Below are 25,077 nucleotides of genomic sequence, written 5' to 3' on the forward strand. Positions count from 1 at the left end.
ACAGTATAATACTTTTATTAATACTTACAGGGCCTGGATTTCCCCTGACATCCCAGGGTTTTTTCCTGAAAGATATGTGGTTAACCAAGCATGAAGAAATTTAAAACTAGCCACATGATGCAATTCTGGCATCTCCCGGAGTTTAGTTTAGGAGAAAAAAAATGAACAATCAACCTAGAGACTCCCTCCACTCCTGTCATTTCCCCTGATAAGACTTTTACTTTCTCCCCATCTTCAGCCTTTGCACATGTGATACTTCAAATCTAATATTATAGTTTCTTGAGCAGTCTGTTTAGCCTAAGAGGTTGAGACAAGGATTCAATTCTATTCTATCTTGGTTGTTGCACTGCTCTCACCACAGTATTTCATGAGTATTATCAGATACACATTAAATGACACGATTAACATCTGTCATGTTTGGGTTGTCTTCTATCCCCTCCATTGCACACACAATTCTCTCCCTGAGAAGAAGGAGAGAATTGTGTGTGCAGAGGTGTCCTCTCTCTTTTGATAGGATTTTGGTTTTATTTTTAATATGTATACAGGTTATGTTCAGTTAGATGTACAGTTTAGGTCTAGCATACAGAATGGGAATACTCCTTGCCTTCTTGAGAAGCAACACATCCCCCAGCAACTTAGGTTTCCCGTTTATTTAGTTTCAGCCTCATAACCCATTTCCCCAAAAGGCTGGACTGTGGTGCAACCAGTGTCCACACCATTCATAGTTTATGGGGCTCTGAAGGTTGTGGTTATTTTTTGTGGGAAAGAGAGCCTGTGTGAGCAAGAAAAACTACAAGATTTATGTCAGGCACTCTGGGGAAAATAACTATATATTTAAAATTCTATATAACTATTGACTTTAGAAGCATCAAAATGAAATTCCCATTCTCTTGTTTCATTATTATATCTTTGTTATATGTTTTAGAGAAAACACCCTCACAAACAGCTGATACTGCACTTTAGGATATCTGAAAGCTCAAAATATTTGAGATATTACAATTTGTGAGTAAAATATACTTGTTCTCTAAAGAGAACATTGTCAAGGGGCTAATAAAAATACATGAAACATCTAAAAGACTCCATTCATGCATATGTTTTTGTATTGAAACTGCGGGTAGAAAACAGATGCATCATCTTTAATCACGTTTTACGGCAATCTACAGCTTTTTGCAGTTTTATAAATCAACCTATTGTTTTGCTAAACTGGAACTGTAAAGGCAACACAACGAGCATTCAAACCTAATGACCCCTGTATTCCACATACTATAAGCCGAAAAAAGACAATGCTATAAATCAATAATGCAGTATGTTGACAATTCTTGACAGTCTCAGTATGGATTACACATTCCTAGATTTACTTATGCAGTGACAGAATTAATGGGTGTGCTCAGATATCATTCGAGAGACAAGGTGGATGAAGTAATATCTTTTATTGGACCAACTTCTATTGGTGAGAGAGACAAGCTTTCGAAAGCTTGTCTCTCTCACCAACAGAAGTTGGTGCAATAAGAGATATTACCTCACCCGCCCTTGTCTCTTGAGTATCCTGGAACCAACACAGTTACAACTACAATACATAGATATTATTCATCAACTTAAAATGTTTAAGGACAATAAAGACAACAAGATAATACGCTGAAGTTCCTTGTCTGATTGCAAATCCAGCCATATGTGAAGAGTAGTCCTCTTAAAAGCAAGCAGACAGGTAAGAATAAATATTTCAATATGCTTTTTTCTAGGTATATAATGATCTTATGTATGACATTAACATGCAAAGACAAGTGGAAGTAACAAGGTACATCCCAATATTTACCACAGCACAGAAGTTCAAATCTGAACATATCCTGTTACATAGACTAGGATTTTGTTCATGTAGAAGAAGGCTGATGAAGGTGACAATCCTGAGATGTTAACACTTTAAAGTTACTTGTGCTAACAATGACTTATGTAGAATAAATTCAGACTAGATTAGTACTTTGGGAAAGAAGCATCATAGTACAATTCTGGCTCTTGTTCTTAACTAGTCAAGTACAATACTCCTCACCACCTCACAGTACAGCCAGGCAAGGGCAAGCAGAAGGGAAGGACTACCACACAGTAGCATCCTACCACATATGCATTTCTCTCTGTCATACAGATGAATAAACAAACTGCATTTTGTAAAGAGCTGTATTTTCTCAGCTCCTGTGTTAATTCTAAAGCCAAACTGCCAGGTTCTAGAAGTAGTGACTTATACAGATCAAACACAACGTCCGATTCCCAGACTGGAACAGGAACTGCAAGGGTGAGTGAAAGGGCAACATTCTGTTCTGCTTTAACACTATAACTGTAGGAAGAGGCACCAGTTAATGGTGATTTAAGATTAATTAGGTAGTCAGGTGAAGAGAAGGGAGGAGATCTATAGTCTCTTAAAATGGAAGCCAGAACTAGTTTGGTTAATTTCTGAATATTTGTTTGAATGTCAAATTGTCCACATTATTTGTTTTAAATGGTTAAGTTCCTCCAGACATTACAAATCAAATGGTCAGTTGGATGTTGAAATGCTATTGCTTTGCATTTTAAAGTTTGTGCAAAAGGAACTTCTTGTAATACAGTTACTGTCTCCACCGTGTCCTAATTTTGCAGTTACTATCTCCTACAACTACAGTATGTCCCAACTTCCTGTAGAAAAATGGACGGACATATTTCAATACTGAAAGTAGCAGACAAGGGGAGTATTCCACACTATCTAAACAGAACAGCCAGTAAAAGTGATTGCACAACAATGTAAACTGTTAGATCGAAACCCTGCTAGTTTTCATTGGATGACCTTCACTCTGCTAAAAGTGACTAGCAAAGGAAGAAAAATTGTATATGCACCCTTTTTCTTTGCTCCTTTATTATTTATACAGCAGTCCTGGATAATTTTAAAGAAGTTTTAAAGTATCTGTCTGTTTGTTTTCCCCTGCTTGTATTCCTTAGAAGTATTAGGAATATTAAAGCTTGTCTTTTCTCTTCTTTGGAAGACTATAGCATTAGAGCGGGAACTTCCTCACACTTGATGAGACAGGTCTTGTATTTTCACAAGGAGCTTTTTGTGTTCAGTATGTAAAGAGTTAAATACGTGTACAAGAACAATGAAAATGAAAAATAATTAAAAAGATTACTAGTTAAATTAAGTGTCAAAGCAACTGGTTTCCTTGCAATGTCAATCCCACTAGTTCTCCAGGCTTCCAAAGACACTTTTACTTAAAAACCAAGACCAGGCACAAGGCAGGAAAAATAGGCTTTTGAAAAACAAACAAAACAAACAAATAAAAACCTTTCAGCCCATCTTTAAACATAATAAAGCAGCAAACAAAAGACAGACACTCTCTCTGCAGGAACAACTTTAAAGACAAGTATCTTCTTGAGTCTATCAGTCTAAAAATAATGTTCTGCAAGTACACCACAAACTTCTTTTCCATAAATTGATTTCCTTTCCTCTTCCGTAAAACAGGCTGTATCTAAATCTTGTCACTTTTTCCATAACACTTCCAATATCTGACATTTCTCTGGTCCCACAGAGTCACTCTTGTCCATGCCATTTTTTCTCATGTGGACAATTCCTCTCGGACCATCCTAACACTCACCTAGCCCAATCAGATCCATTCAGAAAACTGCAGCTAAAAATTATCTTCCAATACATTCTGACCATGTAAATCCACTGAATTGATCTAACTCCCAGACACTCACCTCACATCCAAGTTCTTGTCCTTACCTCTGAGGCTTTACACAACCCTAGCACCTTCTTACTCTCTGTTTGTGTCTGATTGTGTCCTCTACCATCCTGTTCACCCCAAAGATGCTAGCTTTCAACTTAACTTTTTTTATAAAATAAATGGAAGATTTAGTTCTATACTTGCTTATCAGTAGTTTTTCTCAGGAGTAAAATGAGGAAAAGTGGTGGTATGTTATATATGTGCCAACAACCACAATCCCAAAGGATTATAGCTGGATATTTTGGTGAAATGACTAACAAAATGTAGGCATATAAATTGTCAGCACTCTTTTTCAGGATTAATATTATATTGAGATGACTAGAGGTGGATGACATTTATTTTAATGCCATTGTTTCTCTGCATATTCATAAAGGCCCCGTTACACAATCTACAGTGAAGAGTGGGGTTATAATACTGTAGGGCCGTAGCCATGCTATTACACATTGCTTTTCATATATACAAACACAAAATAATGTTACAGTCATTTTGTAGAACTATGTGAAAAACCTGTAAAAAGACTAGCAGTGATCAAAACTGAAATAGTTAACAACACTGACAGGGCTTTGGTACAGTTCTAGAACACCTATTACAACATGGTAACCCAACAAGATAAATTTTGTAGTGTAGACGGACCCTTAGACACATCTAGTTTACATCTAAAAAAGGTTCTCTTTGCTACCAGAATGGCTAAAAACTACTGACTATTCTTAAAAGTAAAGCTTATTTCTCAAAAACTGAGATGGGGTTTCTCAAAGTAGTGCTGGTATGTCATACTATAAGTTATTCTTATTATCTATTAAGCTCTGATCATGTGCTTGAGAATAAAAGAGAAAACATATTACCTGCCCTGGGGATCTTGCAAACTATGAGCTTATCCTATAAACACATGAGTTGATTTGTTCATAGTCCTAATGACTTTAGGACTACTCACATACAAAATATTACTCAGACGTTTAAATATTTACAGGATCAGACCCTACACCTGGACTGAGTTCTAGCTCACTCCAAACCATGGTTTTTAAATTGCCATTTCTCCTTTCAATCCTTAGTTTTCATGCTGACAGTTCTGTTGACGCGTGCGAGACTTCCCATCTGGTGTTTAAGACCAGAAAAAATACACTTAGCATCTTTCTATAACATATACGCCAATATTTACATACTGCACTCTAAATATCTGAATAAGTGAAATGGACAATTCTGCAGGAATTCAGGCTTTAGCTTCACATTAAGAAGAAAGTATTTTACTCTGTCATTAAATCATATAGACTGTTCTCTTTCTGCTTAGTGAAATACACTGATCGCTACATTCCCAAAGCTACAGATGAATACATTCAGCATGATTTTAAATGACTCCACCCTATTACGCCAATTGACAAATATTTTTAAATTATCTGTAAAATGGAAAAAAACAACTTCTGTGTAAGCTGAGATATTTCCACAATTATATTTCACAGTATTTGAATGGTATTATTCATTACATCTTTCTAGTTTTATAACATACTGAAGATTGTTTTCTACTCACATTTTAATGATAGCCTGATTGCCGTAAATACACTTGAAAATAGGAACTGAAATGCTATCCTTAGCGACTCTGTTGATGGTCTAATGTGGCATTTCAATAAATACAACAGGCAACTAGTGGAACAAGTTAATATATATTTACACCATGACATCAACATTTGTGGCAAAACATATTCCGTGTTTGGATGCCACTAACAATTTGAGATGAGTTTTAGATCTAGGTCTGCTGATAACCGTGGAACCTGGCTATCCACCAGCTTGTCCTAAACACATAGCATTACACTATCTACATATTTATCTATCTATTAAAAAAACCTGTCTGCCATCTCTCTCTTGCTTTCCTTTTTTAGTGGAATTGTAAGTGATTCGGTGACATTTTGATAGCTTCTAATAAGAGATGTATAGTAAATTCTTCTGTACCAGATTAATCTTTGCTGGTCGCTAAAATTGGAAGCCAGAATTTTTTAACTAACAGTTACATGCAAAATACTGGTTTTGTTCAAACTATAGCACATGATGGTGAAAGTACTTCTCTCAAAAGAAAGAAGCCACTGGTATACCCTGCTTCATGCTATCGGGGGAGATACTGTCTATTGTGGCAAATGTCCAATGCTATTGTGGTGGGTCCTGTGCTTTTCCTTGGTGTGGTGGATAAGGTGCCGGCCCTGCCCCTATTCTTGGGCTCTGCAAGGGCCCTGAAGTGCGAGAGAAAGGGACAGGGAAGAGACCCAGGTTCTCCCCCTTACTCTGGTCCCAGCCCCTTCGGCTTCACAGGCATTTTACTCTTTCCCCCTGGGCAGGGTTTCTCTCAGTCCTTTGTGCTGGGGGAGTCCCTCCGCCCTGCTTGGGCAGGGTTTCCCTTCCCGGGCAGGGTTTCCCTTCCCTTGGTACTCTAATCCTCTAGTCAACACCAGTACACCTCCAAACTAGAAGTCAGCTCTCCTCCCCTTCTCCTGTCTGACTGAAACAGGGGTTTTAATAGGTCTCCGTCAGGGCCTTAATTGGCTCCAGTTGCTCTAATGAACCTGTAGTAACCTCTCCTTAGTCTACAGGGAATAAGGCTCTCTCATCCTGGGGCTTATATATCTCCCAACTATCACTCTCCTTCTGGTGGATCCCTTGACATCTTCAAGGAGCAGCGGGCGCTATCTGGGGTTCTCAGCTTGGTGTCCCCTTCAGGTTCTCTCTTTTTGACCCTTTGACCTTCACACATGCTCTTGTTTTCTTTTTTATTGTCCCCTGTAATCAGTTGAGTTCCCGGGCTCAGTGGATCCGCCCCAATGGCTGGGGGAGGGTCCTTTAGCCGTAAAATTAAAAAAATAAAATAAAATAAATCACTCTCCTGCTGTCCTCTGGCCCTGCTATATCACACTATGTAAAGATTATAAGCCACAATACTATAACTTGGCTGGTGTAATTGATTTTACTGATCAATCAGTCCTGACAGTTTCAGAAATCTGCTAAAAAGTGTACTCCCTCCCTACCCCACCCGTGTCAAAAATGTCTGTGAACGTCTGGATACAGTACAATAAATTCACATTCCATGAGTATGAACAATTGCTCTGGGCCTTGCTAGAATCAAAAACTTGATTTCTAAATACAGCAGTGTTGTATTGTCAGATTCCATGAAAAATCTGCCTTCAGTTTCAAACAAGTATGATGTTCATTTCTTTATTCATTTGTACACAGCCCACAACGAGTACAAACAGTCTTCCAGTTGACTGGACACTCAGAAGTGAAAGGCTGAAGCAAAAGATCCCTAAACCTGAAAGAACAAGGAAGGCAACCCTGGTAGAATCCCAGTATCTTCCACTTGCCAGCAACTTGGGGTGAGCAGGCTTTACACCCGGTAGACAGATCTACTGTGAAGTCCATTCTGTAAGCAGAAAATGGCTACAAAGATTTGCTGATCTGACCTTTCCAGCATACATGTTTAAATTGTCAGATTCATCAAAAAAGATGTATGCATTTTACAAACAATGACGGTATCTTTACTATTTCTTTCTGATGACTTACAACCCACCCTGGTAATATAGTATGCTGGATTAACTGGATATAACAACATTCACAAATTACAGGCACAGAAGAATTTACGTTGAAGCTATAAGTACCGTACATCAAACTAGTTAAATAAATAGCACATGGTATATATTTTAATCATTGCATATTTCTTCTAGTCTTTACAATAAAAGAGAAACAAGTACTACTTTTAAATCAGGCTTAAGTAATTAAGGGAGGAAGGATGGCCAATAGTTAGAGACTTCAGACTTAGAAACCCAGATTTAATTCCCTGCTCTTCCACAGACTTCCTGTGAGACCTTGGACAAGCCAGAGTCTCTCTGTGCTGCAGTTCTCTATCTGCAAAATGGGGATCATCATTCTTCCCTACCTCAGAGGGGTGCCATCAGGCACCAGACACTATGGCAATGGTTCTCAACCTAATTACCATTGTGGGCCACACATCCAGCTCCCTCTGTGTTACATGGGCCATATCTACACTACTTGTATGTCCCTGAGGATGTCACTGTCCCTGAGGACGTCCCTGTGTGCTGACTGCGCCGCAGGAGGCCGCAGTTTAAGAACCACTGCACTCTGGCAATGAGTATCATATGCATGGGCCAAGATAAATAGATGAAATGTACAAAGATCTAATTTTCCACTTCCATAATATTCTAGGTCTCCTTTTGTGAAGTACCTGGTATAGTAAGTGCTATATAATTACTTAATATATTTTTATGTATAAACACTCAAATCAAAGCCATTTAAAATTACTATCACTTTCTGGTTAGTGAGGTATTTGGCCAAATTAAGTTAGAAAATGAAGACTTACTGTCCTCAGTAACGTCAGTGTCCATGAAGACAATGGCTCCTCCTACTCAAATTGTGATCTCATGTCAGTCATGACAACCACAGGTTTGTCCCAGGTTACTTTTTGTCCTAGGAATATAGAGGAACTTGGTTTTGGATACAAATTGGGGACTGTAGAAATTGGTGGCAGGCTAAATTACACCTTTTGTGAAGGCCAAGACTTTAACAGGATTAAAGAAAGAACTAGATACATTCATGGAGGATAGGTCCATCAATGGCTATTAGCCAGGATGGGCAGGGATGATGTCCCTAGACTCTGTGTGCCAGAAGCTGGGATTGGGCAACAGGGGATGGATCACTTGATGATTACCTGTTCTTTTCATTTGCTCTGGGGCACCTGGAATTGGCCACTGTTGGAAGACAGGATACTGAGCAATATGAGCCTTTGGTCTGACTCAGTATGACCATTCTTATTTTCATTAAAGACCGGATAGCCCAATTTGGTTTCAGTGGTGCAACTAGTGGGCCACTCAGTTGATAATTTTGTAACAGATTTTGATTATGTTCCTTGATCATTTATAAAAGAATTGTCAGCTTCTTATATGCTGGTTAAAGTGTTTTACAAGTTACTACTAACCTATCAAATGTACCAGACATTAATGTAAATTGTGCTCAGTCAGATAATTGTGGTTTAATGAGTTTTAGAGTCCAAACAATAAATGAGGGTGTGAAAAAGCATTCTTCTCCTGCCACCACTGCATCTACACTGTCCTGTCCAGCAGATTTGGTCCAGGTGACTGATATGTACATTCTGTCTGCCTTCACTCACAAAGGAAGACAGATTTTTCTCCCTGTGATTCGTTTTCCACTTCACCAATAGGATCTTTCAGTTTAGATCCATTTGGCTGTGTTCATCTTGGCTGAACTAGGTCAGTACAGAGAGTGTGCATACATCTTTGCACGAGTTCAGGACAGCATTGCTCACACAAGTCCTGTTGTTCCTGGAAGAGTTTTGTTCAGAGACCTACAAGTTGGACACTTGGTCCGACCAACTGTTGAAGTCAAGAAAAGACATAAGGGACCACTGGAGCATGTTAATTTCTTCCTAAAATATAACAGAACCTTGTTTAAAAGCAACTCTCTTCTCTTTTGGGGGAAGGTGATTAGAGAAGGCTATGGCCAAGACAATGGTGGTCTTATCTAGAGACCTGTCACTGGGAGACTGGACTCTAAGAGGGAACAAAGCACATTGCTCATCTGACTGAATGGCTGCTGCCTTAGGAAAGCTGCTGCTGAGCTGCTGAAAAGGCATAAGAAGGATGCAACTACGGAAGCTTCTAGAGAAACAGCATGAGAGTCAAGCAAACACAGGCCCAAGAAGGGGGCCTGTGCAATCCCCTGACCTCAAGAGGAGAAACAATCAGTAGGGCCTGGGTGATAACAGAGACTAGCAGAAAGGCTTGGAGCCAGACAGATCTCAGAGAGGAGGGGCTCTGCCCAGTGGGAGACTGTATGAAAGATACTTTGTGCTGATTTTACATTGGGTTGATTTTATGTAATAACGCAGTCCCCAAATAGGTTTTGTTAATGGGTATAGGTCTTTGTGGATTATTGCAGGTAACCTGTGAAGAGGAAATCGAGGCAGAGTGTGACAGAGCCATGCGGGGCCACCAGGTGGCACTAGAATCTACAGACTTTCTAGAATCCTCGTTTAATTTGAATAGTGTCGTGAGACTGCAGGAGGAGTGCAATTTTTCCTCACAGAGATGGTTTTGGTTTACTATTTTTTTTAAAATAACATGGTGTATTACATTATTTTTGTGTATCCTGCACATTTTGTAAGAGTGCATTCAACTAAACAGAGAGTCAAAGGCAATGATATATTTTGCCCTTCCTCTTGTATTGTCGTTAGTTGAGATTAGTTTATACTTTGATATAGCAAATATTTTATTGCAGCAGATAGTATATAGTTGTTAAAATTTTAATTTGGCATCAGTGGGCTATGTAAGTGATTTTTATTTAAGTGGAGGCTTATTCAAAAAAGAGCACGTAACAGAGTTTGTACAATAATTCACAGTACTCATTTATAAAAGAAATAGAATTTTTCTCCTCCTGAGTACATGCCTGTTGCTACAAAAGAAGATATGGTAAAACAGTATTATGACAAGGAAGAACTTTTCATCTGTGGAGGCTTTTTGTTTTTTGTTTTTAAATTGTTCCCATTGGAGCTAGATTCTTCATAGACTTGTACTTAACCCCTATTATTGCAACACCACTTGCCAGTTAGCACAGGGCACACGTGATCAACCTTTGATTTCCTTTTACTGAAGTCAACCAACAAAATATTCTGTTCAAGTAACATATGCCTTGAAGAATCTAGTGTCAAAGGGGGGGGGGAGAAATAAATATGCAAGACAGTGTATAAATCAATTAACCTTGCCTCTTAGGAAAACTGTCCTCATTATCAGTAATGAGGATATTACCTGGCAATATAAGTGTCAGAAAAACATTTACAGATTCTTTAGGCTAAATTTACTTTTTTCTAAACACTTAAATCCTTTGATTGTTTTTTAACCTCTGAGCTAAGTAAACCATAACTCATTAACACTTCATTTTACTTTTTAGCAGACCAATTAAAAACAACATATTAAGCACCCTACATAATTTTTAATTCTGTTTTCAACTTCACTCAATATATTAGTCCTAACATTATCCTCCTATTGATTAGGAATGAGAAGATTCTATTTGACTAGCTATAGCTTAGTCTAGCATGGTATCACACAGACCATGGAGTTTGCTTTCAGCTATGAAGAATGATCCCAGAGCAAAGAAGGCAGCTTGACTGATGAGCAAAGACCAGCAATAACAATTTGACACCAATTTATCCAAGAACAAAGGAAACCAGAGATGCCTGTCCACATGACCAAAGTTAGATATGTAAGAGAGTCATATTAGGTCTTCTACTTCATCTTGCTGCTGCAGGATTACTCCCTATAGTACATTTTCTAGTGATTTGCCCTCCCTAGTTTTAAAAAAGTCTTACGTCTTCAGGATTCCACTGTTTCCTTTGGAAGATTCCCACAATTTAAGAGCTGCCCTTCACCTCTACACCCTCCATAGGCAGGTATTTTTCTTCCTATGCTGGTTTACACTCCCTTCTTCATCTGGATGGATTTCAACTATGTGACAACAAAGAAATCAAACACCGAAATAGCAGCAGCTACATATCCTCTGCATGACTAATTTCTTCTGCCTTAAGGCAATGTCTAGCACTGAAATCATAGCCTGTTTACTTCTATCTGGTACTACATTACACCAAAGATTTAACTCTTGCTTATATAAACCTACACAAAGACCAGCCTATTTGCATGGTTTTATTTAGAATTTGGATTCAAATAGTGTCATTACCTTTTTCAGCCAAGTCAGTCACACAGCTTGAGCAGAACTCTAGGTTTTCATTCGAAACACAGGTGGGTTTATTGCTAAATTTTCCCGTGTTCCTATAAATTACTACAATGAGAAACCAAACAGCCTAGGTATATCCATCTCCTTTTGATTTAGAAATTACTTAGAATAGTCTTAAATTTTAGATTTAAAAACCCTATCATTTTTCACTAAATCTTTAAAGTTAGTTTATATCATTTATAATCTACAGCCAAAACTCATTAAAATGTCCCCTTCCCCTTGCTAATTAGAAAAGATACACTCATGTATCTTGGAAATCAAGAATGCACACTGTAGAATATCTGAATTAGGAGGCTTGCTTGGATAAATGCATGAGAATTGACAGGGCAAACATCTGAACTTCAATGAGCACAGGAATAAGGGCAGAATCAACACTGCAAGTGAAAGCAGAGAAAAAAGTAGGATGAACATTTAAAATGTGTGTATGTTTGATGCTTGTTACCTTCACAAAGTATTAGCAGACAGAGGGCTACGGAGGGAAAGGAAATAGCAGTGCACCCATAGCCCTGGTGTTGGTGAGAAGATTAACAGTATTTGCAGCCATACATTTGCACGGACACTAGCTTTGCTCTCTCTGTAGCACCAGCAAGACAAGTTCATGTGCGTGGGGCTCTCTGGCACAAAGTCTTAGACAGCACCTGATTGCTCTTTGTAAATCCTTACTGCTACTATGGGTCAGAAGTATTTTAAATTATTGTTCGAACAAAAAATGGATCTTTTTACAAACAATTCCTGTTGATTCAGGGAGTTAGAAAAAAATTCAAAACTAAACCAGCAATAGGGAGCTGAGTTAGAGCTAAAAAGGGGTAGTCAATAGCTTCCACCACACTAACTGGCTGACTGTGATACTGAGCGAAGTTATCCCACTGCACTAACCATGAATAGTTTTTCAGAAAAAGCCTACTTTAGGCTATGTCTACACTGCTCACCTTACAATGGCGCGGCTGCAGCGTAGCTGCTCTTTATTAACACGGGAGAGCTCTCCCGGCGATAAAATAAAACCACCTCCAGTGAGGGGTAGTACCTTCATCCTCGGGAGCGTGGCTCCTGCCAACGAAGCGCCGTCTACACTGGCGCTTTTCATTGTTAAAAGTTTTGTCGTTCGGGGGGTGTTTTTTCATACCCTGAGCAACAAAAGTTTTACCAATGAAAATGCCAGTGTATACAAAGCCTTAATCAAAGCTCGCTATGACAGTAGAAAACCGCTTCCGCTCTCAGCCAGTGCACAGAACTAAGAAAACAAAGAAGAGATCCAAAATAGCTGGATCACAAATGCATATTGTTCTTTCCCCTACCCTTTTTATACTAAATTTGTCTGCACTGCACTATATATTCCCTTACTTGCTTATGCTTCTATTTTATCCAGATCGATTTTGAATGGTATTTCCCTCCACCTTCAGGCACATTGTCTCCCACTATTACTGAAATCATACCCACCAAAATTATTTTTAAAATGCCCTGGTAAAATTTATCCTGCATATGTCAGATGGTCAGTTTTAAGACTGACACTATCTTCCATAAGTATAAAACGAATGATTGACTTCTGCATCCTAAGATCATTTTTGATTAAATACATACTTGGCTTTTATAGCTACTTTCTCCAATTCTAGAGCGAAAAAGCAAGGTGATCAAACATATACTTTTCATTACTCAGAAAGATCAAGAATTTTAACCCTATTTCCCTCAGCCAGTATTACTCCATTTACAGAATTCTTTTTCTGCCATGAGGAGGTGTTATGAATGCTTTACCTTTGCTTCTCCCTTTTGAAATGGAGACCATCATCCCTCAACACTTGTAGCACTGCTGGCCTTGTAAGCAAGAGTTTGGTGGTCATTCTCAAATGGCAATGCAACTTGTTAAATTACATGACATCAGTCTGAAAACACCTTTAAACCACCCAGAATCTGCACCTATTTAATTCAAAAATAAAAATGCATAAAAGCTGTTGTTACAGCAAACTAAAAATCTTTGAAATAATCATCCACCTTTGAAATGTTTTCAAAAATAGGAAATCCTTAAATCTGTGAAAAAACTGCAGCTACATCAACCTAAAATATCTGACATACAGAGCCCTAATTTAACAACGTCAATCCCTTTTAGTGAAAGCACACTTCTTGAGTCTGAACAGAATGCCACTGTCAAAATTTTTCACTTCAGAACCACAAGGTTAATCTTTTGCAGTCTGGCGCGCACCAATTAAGCCCTGATAAATACGGCACAACTAGACAAAGAAAATAAATTTCCGTTTCAAATCACCAGGTCAAGGGCAGCACACAATGCGTATCAGGTGTTTCCAGAATGTAGCTGACCTACCGTCTTTTCAGTTCATATTCTAAAACCCAGGGTATCCCCAGACATATTATGTTACATTTCTGGAAAATATTACTCATCAAATTCTTCTGACATTACTTGAGTTAAGTTCAACATATAATTTTCTAATCTAAGACACACTGAAAAATAGAGGTATGCACAGTTTTTAAAACATGTGAACTTTTCAGTGGTTACTGATTCTTAGTTATTCTATCAGATTAAGGAAACCCTGATTTTCACATGGTAGTAGACATTTATATAACTTTGAGTGTGCACTTTAGACTTTAAGCAGTAGCAAACTATACAAAAAAAGAAAGAGCCGCAGTTGATAGAAACCTCAGTTTGCAAAGACTTTTGACTCATTCCACATTTTTAAATTAATTGCTAATTATATTAAAATACAACTGTCCAATTTTTAATATTAGAGATGGACATCACCCAAAATCTCAGATACAAACACCTATGAATTTTGTGGCACAGACTAATCTCTAATTTTCAGTGGCAGAAGATCAAGTAACACAGCTTTACTTACTCAATGTACTAATGGAAAGTTACTACTTGGATTTTCACATTTGTTCTTTGTTTTAGAAAAATTGATTACTGTATTAAAACTGTGTCCAAATGGCGGTGTAGCAGGACTTGCATCTTGTCATTTATTTTTATTTTTAGATTATGTATACGTGTTTAAGTGTATCGATGGTATAAAGTAGTTAGGTGATAAAATTCATAGACAAAGTGTTTGTAAAAATACCATAGTAGTCAACGTTCCTATTACAGGCTCACTGATAAAGTGGTCCTTCCTGCTCCTGGGTCACAGGACTCAATAATTAACATCAAGACCCTGACACTGAGTAAAGCCTCAACTTTCATCTACTTCAGATGCTTTCTTCAAAGCTTCATTATAAGATTTACTTGCACTAATTAACTGAGATCAGAGTCCATTAACTTTTTGCAGGCTGCTCATCACATCACATGACACCTGGATTTGCAATGATGCTGTATGACAGCAAACTAGATTAACATAACACTAATAATTCCCCCCCTAAATGCCTGTCCTTAAAGACTTGGGTCGACTTGTTATTATATACCAAGATTTGAAAACAACACAGGCTTATATGTGACTATAAAATGATGACTGTTGAGCTCAAATTATCCAGCAAAAAGTGGTTTAAAAAGTACTGATGATAATGGTTTTCCACCTTCAGTTGTCCCACCAGAGGAAGCTGAGGAAAATCAGAACTCCAAACAGTGCACTTTCACGACTCCAACAGTAAGGATGGAGAGATTTCAGATAAGTGATTTTACTGACTTCATTTCAAAAAGCATCCACAACAATCCAAGGCAGCTCTCAGTATTTAATAATTTTAAGTCTTCTGCAGCTGACAAATTAAATGTATAGGGAGAGAACAATAAAACATAACTGGAATATTAATACTTAGGTTATTTTGATCGCATAATGACCTCTCAGAACTCTTTTCCTCTTGGAAGCTAGATTGGTTTGCCTAACTAGATGTCAGGGGTGTTACCTTTGTGCTTATGCGTTACCAAATCCTGCACTCAGCCCACAGAAGCGTTTTACTTTTCAAGTGATGATACTAAGAGTTGAAATAACAATGTCATGAACCTTTTATATCAACACCTTGGAAACAGCATGTCTCTTTCTTAGTACAGTATGATCATTAGTCCCTGGTGAGTGGAGAAGTAATCAATAACTAGTGAAAAATAAGAACATATACACCAAGTATGAATAATGCCCAAAATCAAGAATCAACAATTAAGTACATAGAAGTCAAGAAGTGCTAATATTAAACTTGAATGCGAAATTGTAACTCTGCCCTGTTTGAATACGCATGGCAATACAAACTTGATTTTTTGTCAAAAAAATGTACATATTAATACTTCTATCATTCTTTTCTACTTGCTAATATATACAATGATCCAGTATATCTTTGAATGACATTACATCTCTCTTCTCCAACATAAAAATTTTAATATTTTGCCAGCAGCATTGCATTTTATATTTTGAACATGATTTTTTGCTTCCCTTTGGGGAGACACTTCTGAATAATAATTGGTTTATAAGCAATTTATATATTATATTTTTATTAGTTATTTTTGTCTTCCCTGAAGTGCAGAAAATTAGCATTTTGTATCTCAACAATCATGCAAAGGCTTTAATAAAATTTAAATATTACTTTTTCAAATGCCAGAAAAACCCAAAGATGTTACAAAATTGTTTCCTTAATGAGCCACAGCATGTATACACATCATAATATACTACTGATTTGAAAGTCATCAATATATTTTCAACTAGACAAGAACAAGTCAATTGAAAACGATTTTTCCACAAACTGATGAAAAACACGTATGCTAAGTATTTAATCATGTTAAGTATGATTAAGGTATTACCAATACAATATATTAATAAAACAATCCTGATAATGATGTAGTTGAGGTTGTAATTTAATTATTAGCTACATGTGTTAATGTCTTTATTAGTGGCCTGGAAAAGGGGGTGAGCAGTGAGTGGCAACTTTGCATTGGAGATAAAATTATTTAGGCTAGTACAATGTGGGGAAAAGTACAAAGCTATTCTGAAGGACTAAGTGAATTGGCAATATGATGGCAGTTGAAATCAGTGTGGACTAAAAGCAAAGTTATGCATGCTGAAGGGAATAATTTTAATTACTCATACACTTGACTGGGTTGTAAGTTAACTGTATTAACTCATGAAATAGACCCAAGCAGCATTTCAGACAGTTCAATCAAGATGTCTGTTCAAAGGTTCAGCAGCAATGAAAACAGCAAACTAATGTTAGAGGCGCACAGGGAATGGAATAGAGAAAAATACAAAAATATTACAATGCTAAAGATCTTGACATATACAATCTTTACCCACTTACTACCATTCATAACGTTTCTGCAAAGATCATTTTCTTAGCCCTTTGCTTTGGCTGTCACCTCCTCTATTTGCAGCCTTCCACTGGCTCCCCCATCTCTATTATATCACACAGAAGCTCCTTTTTCTTCATCTTCAAAGCCCTCATGGCCTATCCCCACACTACCCATCTTCTCGTTCATTATCAAGAGGGCAGCTCCCACTTCCATTGTCACATAGTGCCAGCCTCCACTGCCAACATGTTAATTTTCAAACAAACACCTTCCTGCTTTCACCTGAGCTGCCTCTCATGCTTGGGAGGAACTCCTTGTAATCATCAGCAAAGCTACTTTATTTTTATTTTTAAAAACCCTTCTTAAAAATTTGCCTTTACTATGATACCTATGATAAAACTTAACAGTTAGGATGCTGGTGTGCTAAGACCATTGCCTACATAACTGTCCAATATTGTCTCATTGTTTCCTTGGACTCCCCTGTCTGTATCCATCTGTTGTCTCTTGTCTTAAATGGTAAACTCTTAAGGGCAGGGACTGTTCTTTGTTCAGTGTTTGTACAGTGCATAGCATAATGGGTCCTGGTCCATAACTAGGGCTTCTGGGCTCTATTGTATTACAAATATATAAAATAAATAAATAAATACGGCTTTCTTTCTCCATCAACAACTCACAGAGGCTTTTAATGTCATTAAGGGGCTCTGAGGAGACACTGAAGGTGTGTTTTAAACCCATCTCCCCAGGATTTCAGTCTTGAAATCACCACCACTTGGGAAGTTCTGCAGGAAGGCTCATGCCCCACATGGCTATGGGCTGCTTGATGTTCTAGCACAGTGGTAGGCAACCTATGGCATACATGCTGATTTTCAGTGGCACTCACACTGCCCGGCTCCTGGCCACTGGTCCGGGGTTCTCTGCATTTTAATTTAATTTTAAATGAAGCTTCTTAAACATTTTAAAAACCGTATTTACTTTACATACAACAATAGTTTAGTTATATATTATAGACTTATAGAAAGAGACCTTCTAAAAAGACCTGACTGGCCCAATCCCTCTCCAGGTTTTTGTTGAGTCCACAGAGGAGGTATGGTATTGAGGGACTGCCTCCAGAAAATGCAGTGCAGACCTTCTATGCCATGTGACTAAGATATGCCAGAAGTTGCTCGGGGGCCTGGACTTTCACTGTCCAGGGAAAAGAATAAATAGAAGGGGGAGATAGGAGGCACTTCAGTTTCCAGGTCTTTGAAACTCTGCTGGATTGCAAACAGTTGCACTTCTGTATCTTGCACTTTTTAATTTAAAAAAAGCTAAACTAAGAGGTGTTTAAAGCCTTTATTATTAATTTAAAGTACAAAAGGAAGAATCTGTGATGCCATCTACTTAGTTATAAAATTAGAATATTTCTCTTTAATAGTGTTCTCAAGGAGGTTTAGTGGCTTTCAATAGTGATTTCTCCTCTGCCTACTCCTTTTATAACTAATATTCCAAAATGATAAATCTGAATAAAAATGAAGTTAGTATTAATAATCACATGTAAGAACATTTATATTTCACAATGTCTGTGATGAAGCTTTAAGTTTATAAGCTTGAAGAACTGAATTATTTTTCCCCTAAAACATTTGTCAAGAGTTCGACAAGCTTTTTAGCTATATCTCACAAACCACTGCCTATCCTCAGCAAGGACACATGTTGGGCATCTGAAAACCAGCCACAGCAGCACTCTAGCAGAATAGCGCGTTACCCAGAGGAGAGAATTAAGGAGGGTGCTAAGTGAGTTTCTCTCTGGAGCTCGCTTTGAAAAATGGTATCGCTTGGGTGTGGATTCTGCCTCTACCTTTCTGCAAAGGAAAACAGAAAATCAGATAAGGAAACCAGCAAAGACAAAGGACGGGGGGCAGAGGAGATGGTAAAAGGAAGATATGAGGAAGGGGGAAAAAGTAGTATGGGCTAAAAAAAAGCAGCAGAAAGGTCAGAAATAATACTAGGGGCTCTAATATTTGTGTCCTATAGCATTCTCCTATCATGAATACAAAACTGCGTGGAAATCCAAAGGTTAGAGAAATGCTATCAAAATATGAATTTTTAGCCAAGGTAATTATCGCACAGAGAAAAAAAATACAATGATGTACTTTAAGTATTCTAATCAGAGGCTCTGACAAAGTTTATATTGTAGACTATCTGGCCACTGAACTTTCTGATCCCCAAACCACCCTTTATCCCCCATTTTCACTTATCCAAATGAACTAGCCAGCAGATGACCTGCCTCAGTTCTGCAACATGTCAGCCTCTTACCTCCACTCAAAGAAAAGGGTAGCAGAAGAGCTAGACAACTGCTGAACAGAGACCAATTTGATTGACTGATCCATTCAGGAAATAGCAACTTTTATCCTCAACACTTTTTTTAACCTCTTAGGTGAAAAAAAAAAAAACCCTGCAAGTCTGCTATTGCTAGGCCTCAGAAATCATGTAAACACTTTTCAGAAAAAGAGTGAATTCCCATTAAAAATAAAATTAAGGGAAATCAAACATACTGAAAAGGCAGTAAGGAAGTTGGTGCTGGAAGATAAGAAATCTGATTCTACATACTTCCTGAACATGCAACTGCCAGTTATTTCAATGGACTTGAAAACTTCAGGATTGCATTTAGTCTGGAAATGGTCAAACAACCATGTTGTGTATTTCTGTTATTTCCCCCTCTCTGTTATTTCCCTCTTACCTATTTCCCTTGTTCATCTGCACAAAATCAGCAGGACTACAGAGCGGGCTCATTTGGGTTTGTTTTTTTTTTTGTGGTGGTAGGGATGCAAGAGAATTATTTAATATGTATCTTGCTCTTCCTAAAGTATATTTGGATAAAGTTAAGTTCCTGGAAGTGATCTATGTGCAATCAATGCTTCCAATTAAGTTCCAAGTGGAAAGGTGTCTACATCATTTAAAAAAAAAAGAAGATATACTACTTGAGAATCTCAGAAGAAAGGCCAGGACTCAAATGGTCTTTTCTAGTCTAAAGATGGCTGCCATAGAGCACAACGGAGTCATTTTCTCAGAGAAGTGTACTTCTTACCAGCATGTTGATAGAAGATTTCAGCCTTCACGGTGCCACTGTCTTATTTCACAGGTACTAAATTCACACAATACTTTGCGTGAAGTGCCAATTTCTGAACACTTGTATGAGTCACTACATTATAATCACACAATCCTTCTATTACTAGAGCACAGATCATTCCATCCTCCATAAATTAGTTCTAACATTTGACCAGTTTAGACCCAGAGATAAACTTAATCCCCCTTTCCTCAGTCTATGCATGAGAGAGGAACATTTTCTTATCAAGGGTCAGATTTCCAAGCCATGATCTTTAGGTGTCTTTCACTCCTATTGCCACTTTTCTATTTCTTTGTGGGATATAATTTTCCGAACATCTGGATCTGTTCTTTCCTCCATAACCTAATGAGCAATACTTTATGGGTTGTATATCATGTAGAAATACTGTATATTACTGTAATGTAACTGTAGTTACACACACCATACTGAAAGGAAAGTGGATAAAAGAATGGGCATTTCTTAAAATGTTCTTTTTGGTTACCTGATTTTGTTTCATCTTTCTCGTGATGAAAAGCAGAACCAGCAAAATCTACACATGTTGTACAGTCTGTTTAAAAACTGCTCACCTCATGATCTAAACTTCTATCACTAACAGATTATCTGATTAAAGGCTCCACTAGTAGATAAATTTATCTTGCCTACAGGTGTGAATGAGAGTGTATCTGCAAACTTACAATAATGTTTATATACCGGTCTCCTTCACAGCTCAATTATCTATACCAAGGAAGGTTTTTAATGAATTCATCTGCCTTCTGTAGTTTGAAAGGGGAAAATCCCTAGATATCTCCAGTTTCTCACATAAACCAGTAATTTAAAAGGGGTCTATTAGAGTACACTTTGCTCCTGACAGAAGTACTCTTGAGAACCTGTCATATGGTACACCATGTTCTTTTAAACTCTCTGAACAAGGTTTTACTTACTATTCTGCAAAGTTTGCAACAAGTCTTGGCAAACCTACCATTTCACACTAGGAACACTAGACTGGACATTCAGAATCCTAAAGAGTAAAGTTTGAGAAGTAGCCATTTTCAAGTTTAAGTCACATTTAACATTTTATACTAATAACCCTTTAAATCTATATTATATTCAAGTCTTGCCTATTTTAACAAGGTAAACAAAGGGGAATTTTTTTTTTTTAAGGGGACAATTTTGTTGACAGAGGCTATTTCATTCTGAGCCATTGGACTCAGTTCTAATTTATTAACTAATCCTTTACTGACAGTAATACGAGACAATTATTAGAACCACAGCAAAAGAATACATGGTTTCTACTGCTCAACTCAGTTGTCCCCCACCGTTTCGTCTGACGGGCGCCAGATGAAGGACCGCGGTGGCGGTTGAGCATCCGCAAAAATGCCACATAATTCGGCAGCATTTCGGCAGATGCTCGACTGCTGGCCAGGACGTGGGCGCATTCAGATGCCCCCACGGGTGCCATGGCGCCTGCGGTCACCGTATTGGGGACCCCGGCTCAACTTTTTCGAGCACTCATGTACAGCTGTACAAAATTTGATTTGCTAACAAATAATACAATCAATATAGTAATCCCTGTGCTATATATATTAGCAGTAAACTCACTTTTCATATCTGCTACATATGCTTGTAATGCCAGACTAACTGCATTAGAAGTAGTCAAGCGAATAAAACGAGACGTTTCTGCTAAAATGATAGGCAGTGAAATAGTTAATTTTGACATCTGGACTGACAAATCCGTAAGTTTTAGTATTAATTGTTCATTGAATTGAATGGGCAGTTCACATCTGTCAGAGCTATTTTAAGCTCTGTGCAAATGCAGGAAGGCATCACTACATTGGTTACATTCTAGTCACATTTCTACGGTGTCCTTCTCAAGCTCGGGGACTTCAGTGCTATGAACTAACTTAAACAAAAGCTTGGACTCTAGAGCATAATTCTATGGCAACTGGTGGGTATACAGGGCATGAGTAACCACAGAGCACAGAGGATCCCGTTCCTGATACATACTATGGATAGGGTTTCTAGAAGATGAAAGCATACTGCGAATTTGTAAAGCTATCCAAATAAGCATTTTAGGGTAAATGTGCTCAACATGAATTATATATTTCTATTTTTTCTTGGTAATGTAAGTAGAGCTGGGAGAAATATTTCACAGTTAACACCTGGCTACACAGAGCTATTCCTGAATAGCTATTCCTAATTAACTATTCTTGGCTAACTCAGTGTGTGGACGTACTTATTCTGGAATGGCAGTACCTTATTCCAAATTAGTTGATTAAGCTAATTTGCAACAAGCTATTCTGATTCCAGAGCATCTACCACGGAGTTAATCAGGAACAGTTAACCTGATTTTAATTCACACCCTATCTTAATCTGGATTAATTTTCTTGTGTAGACAAGCTCTCAGGGAAACAGGCTAAAAACATACCCTGGATTTGTGGAAAGCAAAGAAAACATGAATTTCAACTCTACTTCTGATTTTTCCATAAAAAAGCAGTTTTTTCAAGCGAAAGCTACTATTAGTCTGATCAGATCCTTCTTTCCTTTTTTTGGGGAGACAGAAGGGAAAGAGAACCCCAGACCTGAACACTTTTGAACTCTGGTGTAATTCAATCAGATGCAAACTTTTTGACTTGAACCGATATAATTTCTTTTTCCATCGGCGTACAATACTGAGTTTTGTGATGACACTGGCTCTGGTTAAAAAAAAAAAAGGAAAGCAGGATTTTTCCAGGGCTTCATTAAAACTTGCTTTGTTAACAAATTTCACAGTAAGACCGAGAATTACTATGTTATTTTGTAAAGTGCAAACACCACTGAATATTTCTCATTTCACATCATGAATTTAGCAATCAGAAAACTTGTAATTTCCAATATTTAATTTGTACCAGAAACTCAGTTACCCTTCTGTACATTATGGGTGCCTGTGAGTGGGCACCAGATATGATTGTGATTCACCTCATGGAAAAAACATTGGGAATTTGTAAAAGGGTAGGCAATGATCAGAGCTAAGAAGGACTTGGGGAAGATCCTGGAACTTTTCCCAGGAGTAAAAATTGCCTGGTCTGACAATGTACGGTATGGCAGGGAGCTGTGAAGTCACTTTAGGTTAACAATGCTAGGAGGTATGTGAATAGGGAGGTGGCGAAATTCATGGGAGCTATAATGGGTTGGTAATTTCACATCCAGAGATAGTATATGGGGCACCAGAATTATTCAGGGTGGAGGAGGTCCATCTGTTAAGACTTGGGAGTTAACATGTTTTTGGCCGATATTAAAGTAGTATTAGATGTCTGGGAACCCAGGTAGATATGGGGGGAGGCAGCTAAGCTAATTACTGGCACTTTCTTCTGGCAAATGTCCAGTATAAGTACTCCATAGGGAAGGGATACAGGGATCACATTAAACCCTTTACCAATCCATTTTAAGGTGCAGAAATGGAGGTGGGGCTCCTATGACTGGTATGGCAGGGAGCCAACTCTCCCCTCCCTTATAGCCCCCCCTCGAATAATCCTCATTCAAAGCATGGGGGATGATGAGATCCCAGCAGTGGGTTGTGGGAAGGCTCACAGAAGAGGGTGTGTGTGTGTGTGTGTGTGTGTGTGTGTGTGTGTGTGTATATATTGAAATGACTATAGAATTACTTGTACTGTACATTTCTATCTGCCTGGTACCTCCAGACATTTAAGAATAAAGTTGTGGCCTAATTAAAAATCAAATCCAGTGTCTCTTGTCCTTCTTCTGGCATCACCGGACACAAGGCACTGTACAGGTAAGGCTGCTGGTATGCTGAAACCAATATTGACTCATTGTTTCCTTGTACTTGCCTGTCTGTCTATGTCAGTTGTCTTTTGTCATATATTATAAACTGTTTGGGGGCGGAGTGGTCTTTTTTCTGTTTGTACAGCACCTAGCACAATGGTAATACAAATAATAAATAAAACAACACCACTGTCAGGGCTTCCAATTACTGGAGAATGATCAACAGGGGCAAACGTTCTCATTTTTCAGTCACACAAAAGATCGGCAGTTTGGAAAAGTCATGACTAGGACCTCCCGGGATCATAAATAAAGAATTGCTACCTCAGGTTATGCAACTACTGGGGGAAGTGCATACATACTGGCATAGCACTGGATGTGTGTAAAGCAGGACATATATTTATAACTGGAGGTATAAATGTATACCTGTGTGCACACCAGACAAAACCAGACAATCTTTTCCCAGAGGAGAAAACTTAGAATCCAGATAGACATTTAGTGAATTTCAGTCCACAAGATCACCAGCACATTCCTGTAGTCTAGACCAAGGGTTCTCAAACTGGGGGTCGGAACCCCTCAGGGGGTCACAAGGTTATAACATGGGGGGCCACGAGCTGTCAGCCTTCACCCCAAACCCTGCTTTGCCACCAGCATTTAGAATAGTATTAAATATATAAAAAAGTGTTTTTAATGTATAAGCGGGGGTCACACTCAGAGGCTTGCTATCTGAAAGAGGTCAGCAGTACAAAAGTCTGAGAACCCCTGGTCTAGACCGTGGTGAGGAACTCTGGGATTTGGCTCAATGTGATCAATGAATGCCAGAACAACATAACAAGGGGCTGACAATACAGCAGCAGTAGTAGTATTAACAGGAAATACTTAATTTTTTTTTAAACTCTTGTTTTGAAAAAACTTCTGGCTAGTAAATGCCTTCCTTGCCTGGGAAGTTTCAGCTCAGTTCATACAGCAATACCAAAGTCAATCAATAACTTTGTGAAGACTGCAGAACAGCAGGAACAAGATGTAAAACAGACACTAAAACAATAATGTCAAGTATCAGAGGGGTAGCCATGTTAGTCTGGATCTGTAAAAGCAGCAGAGTCCTGTGGCACCTTATAGACTAACAGAAGTATTGGAGCATGAGCTTTCGCAGGTGAATACCCACTTCATCGGTATTCACCCACAAAAGCTCATGCTCCAATACTTCTGTTGTCTATATGCTGCCACAGGACTCTGCTGCTTTTAAAATAATAATGTAATTCTTTCCATTAGTATTTTTATATATTTATAATGACAAGTGTCCTTTTACAGGTCTTTCTACACTAAGACGACATGTTTGGTTACTACTTACCAAATTAAACTCATTTTCTATTCTCAAAAATCAATATTGTCCAACAAATTCCATATTAATTAATGCTCTTCTCCCTTAGCAATTTTCTTTACGCTGTTACAATACATCTATTCCATCATAATGAGATTATGTAAAACATGTATTCTGTTTA

At 38.1% G+C, this 25,077-nt stretch overlaps 1 protein-coding gene across 7 annotated transcripts in view; it reads right to left on the reverse strand.

Annotated features, from left to right (window-relative positions):
- ARL15 (ADP ribosylation factor like GTPase 15) overlaps positions 1–25,077 on the reverse strand; it is a 369,916-nt gene that overhangs the window by 153,043 nt on the left and 191,796 nt on the right. The gene's annotated exons all lie outside the window — the stretch shown is intronic.

Source organism: Gopherus flavomarginatus, chromosome 3 (assembly GCF_025201925.1).
Source record: "Gopherus flavomarginatus isolate rGopFla2 chromosome 3, rGopFla2.mat.asm, whole genome shotgun sequence".
NCBI classification, from domain to species: Eukaryota; Metazoa; Chordata; order Testudines; family Testudinidae; genus Gopherus; species Gopherus flavomarginatus.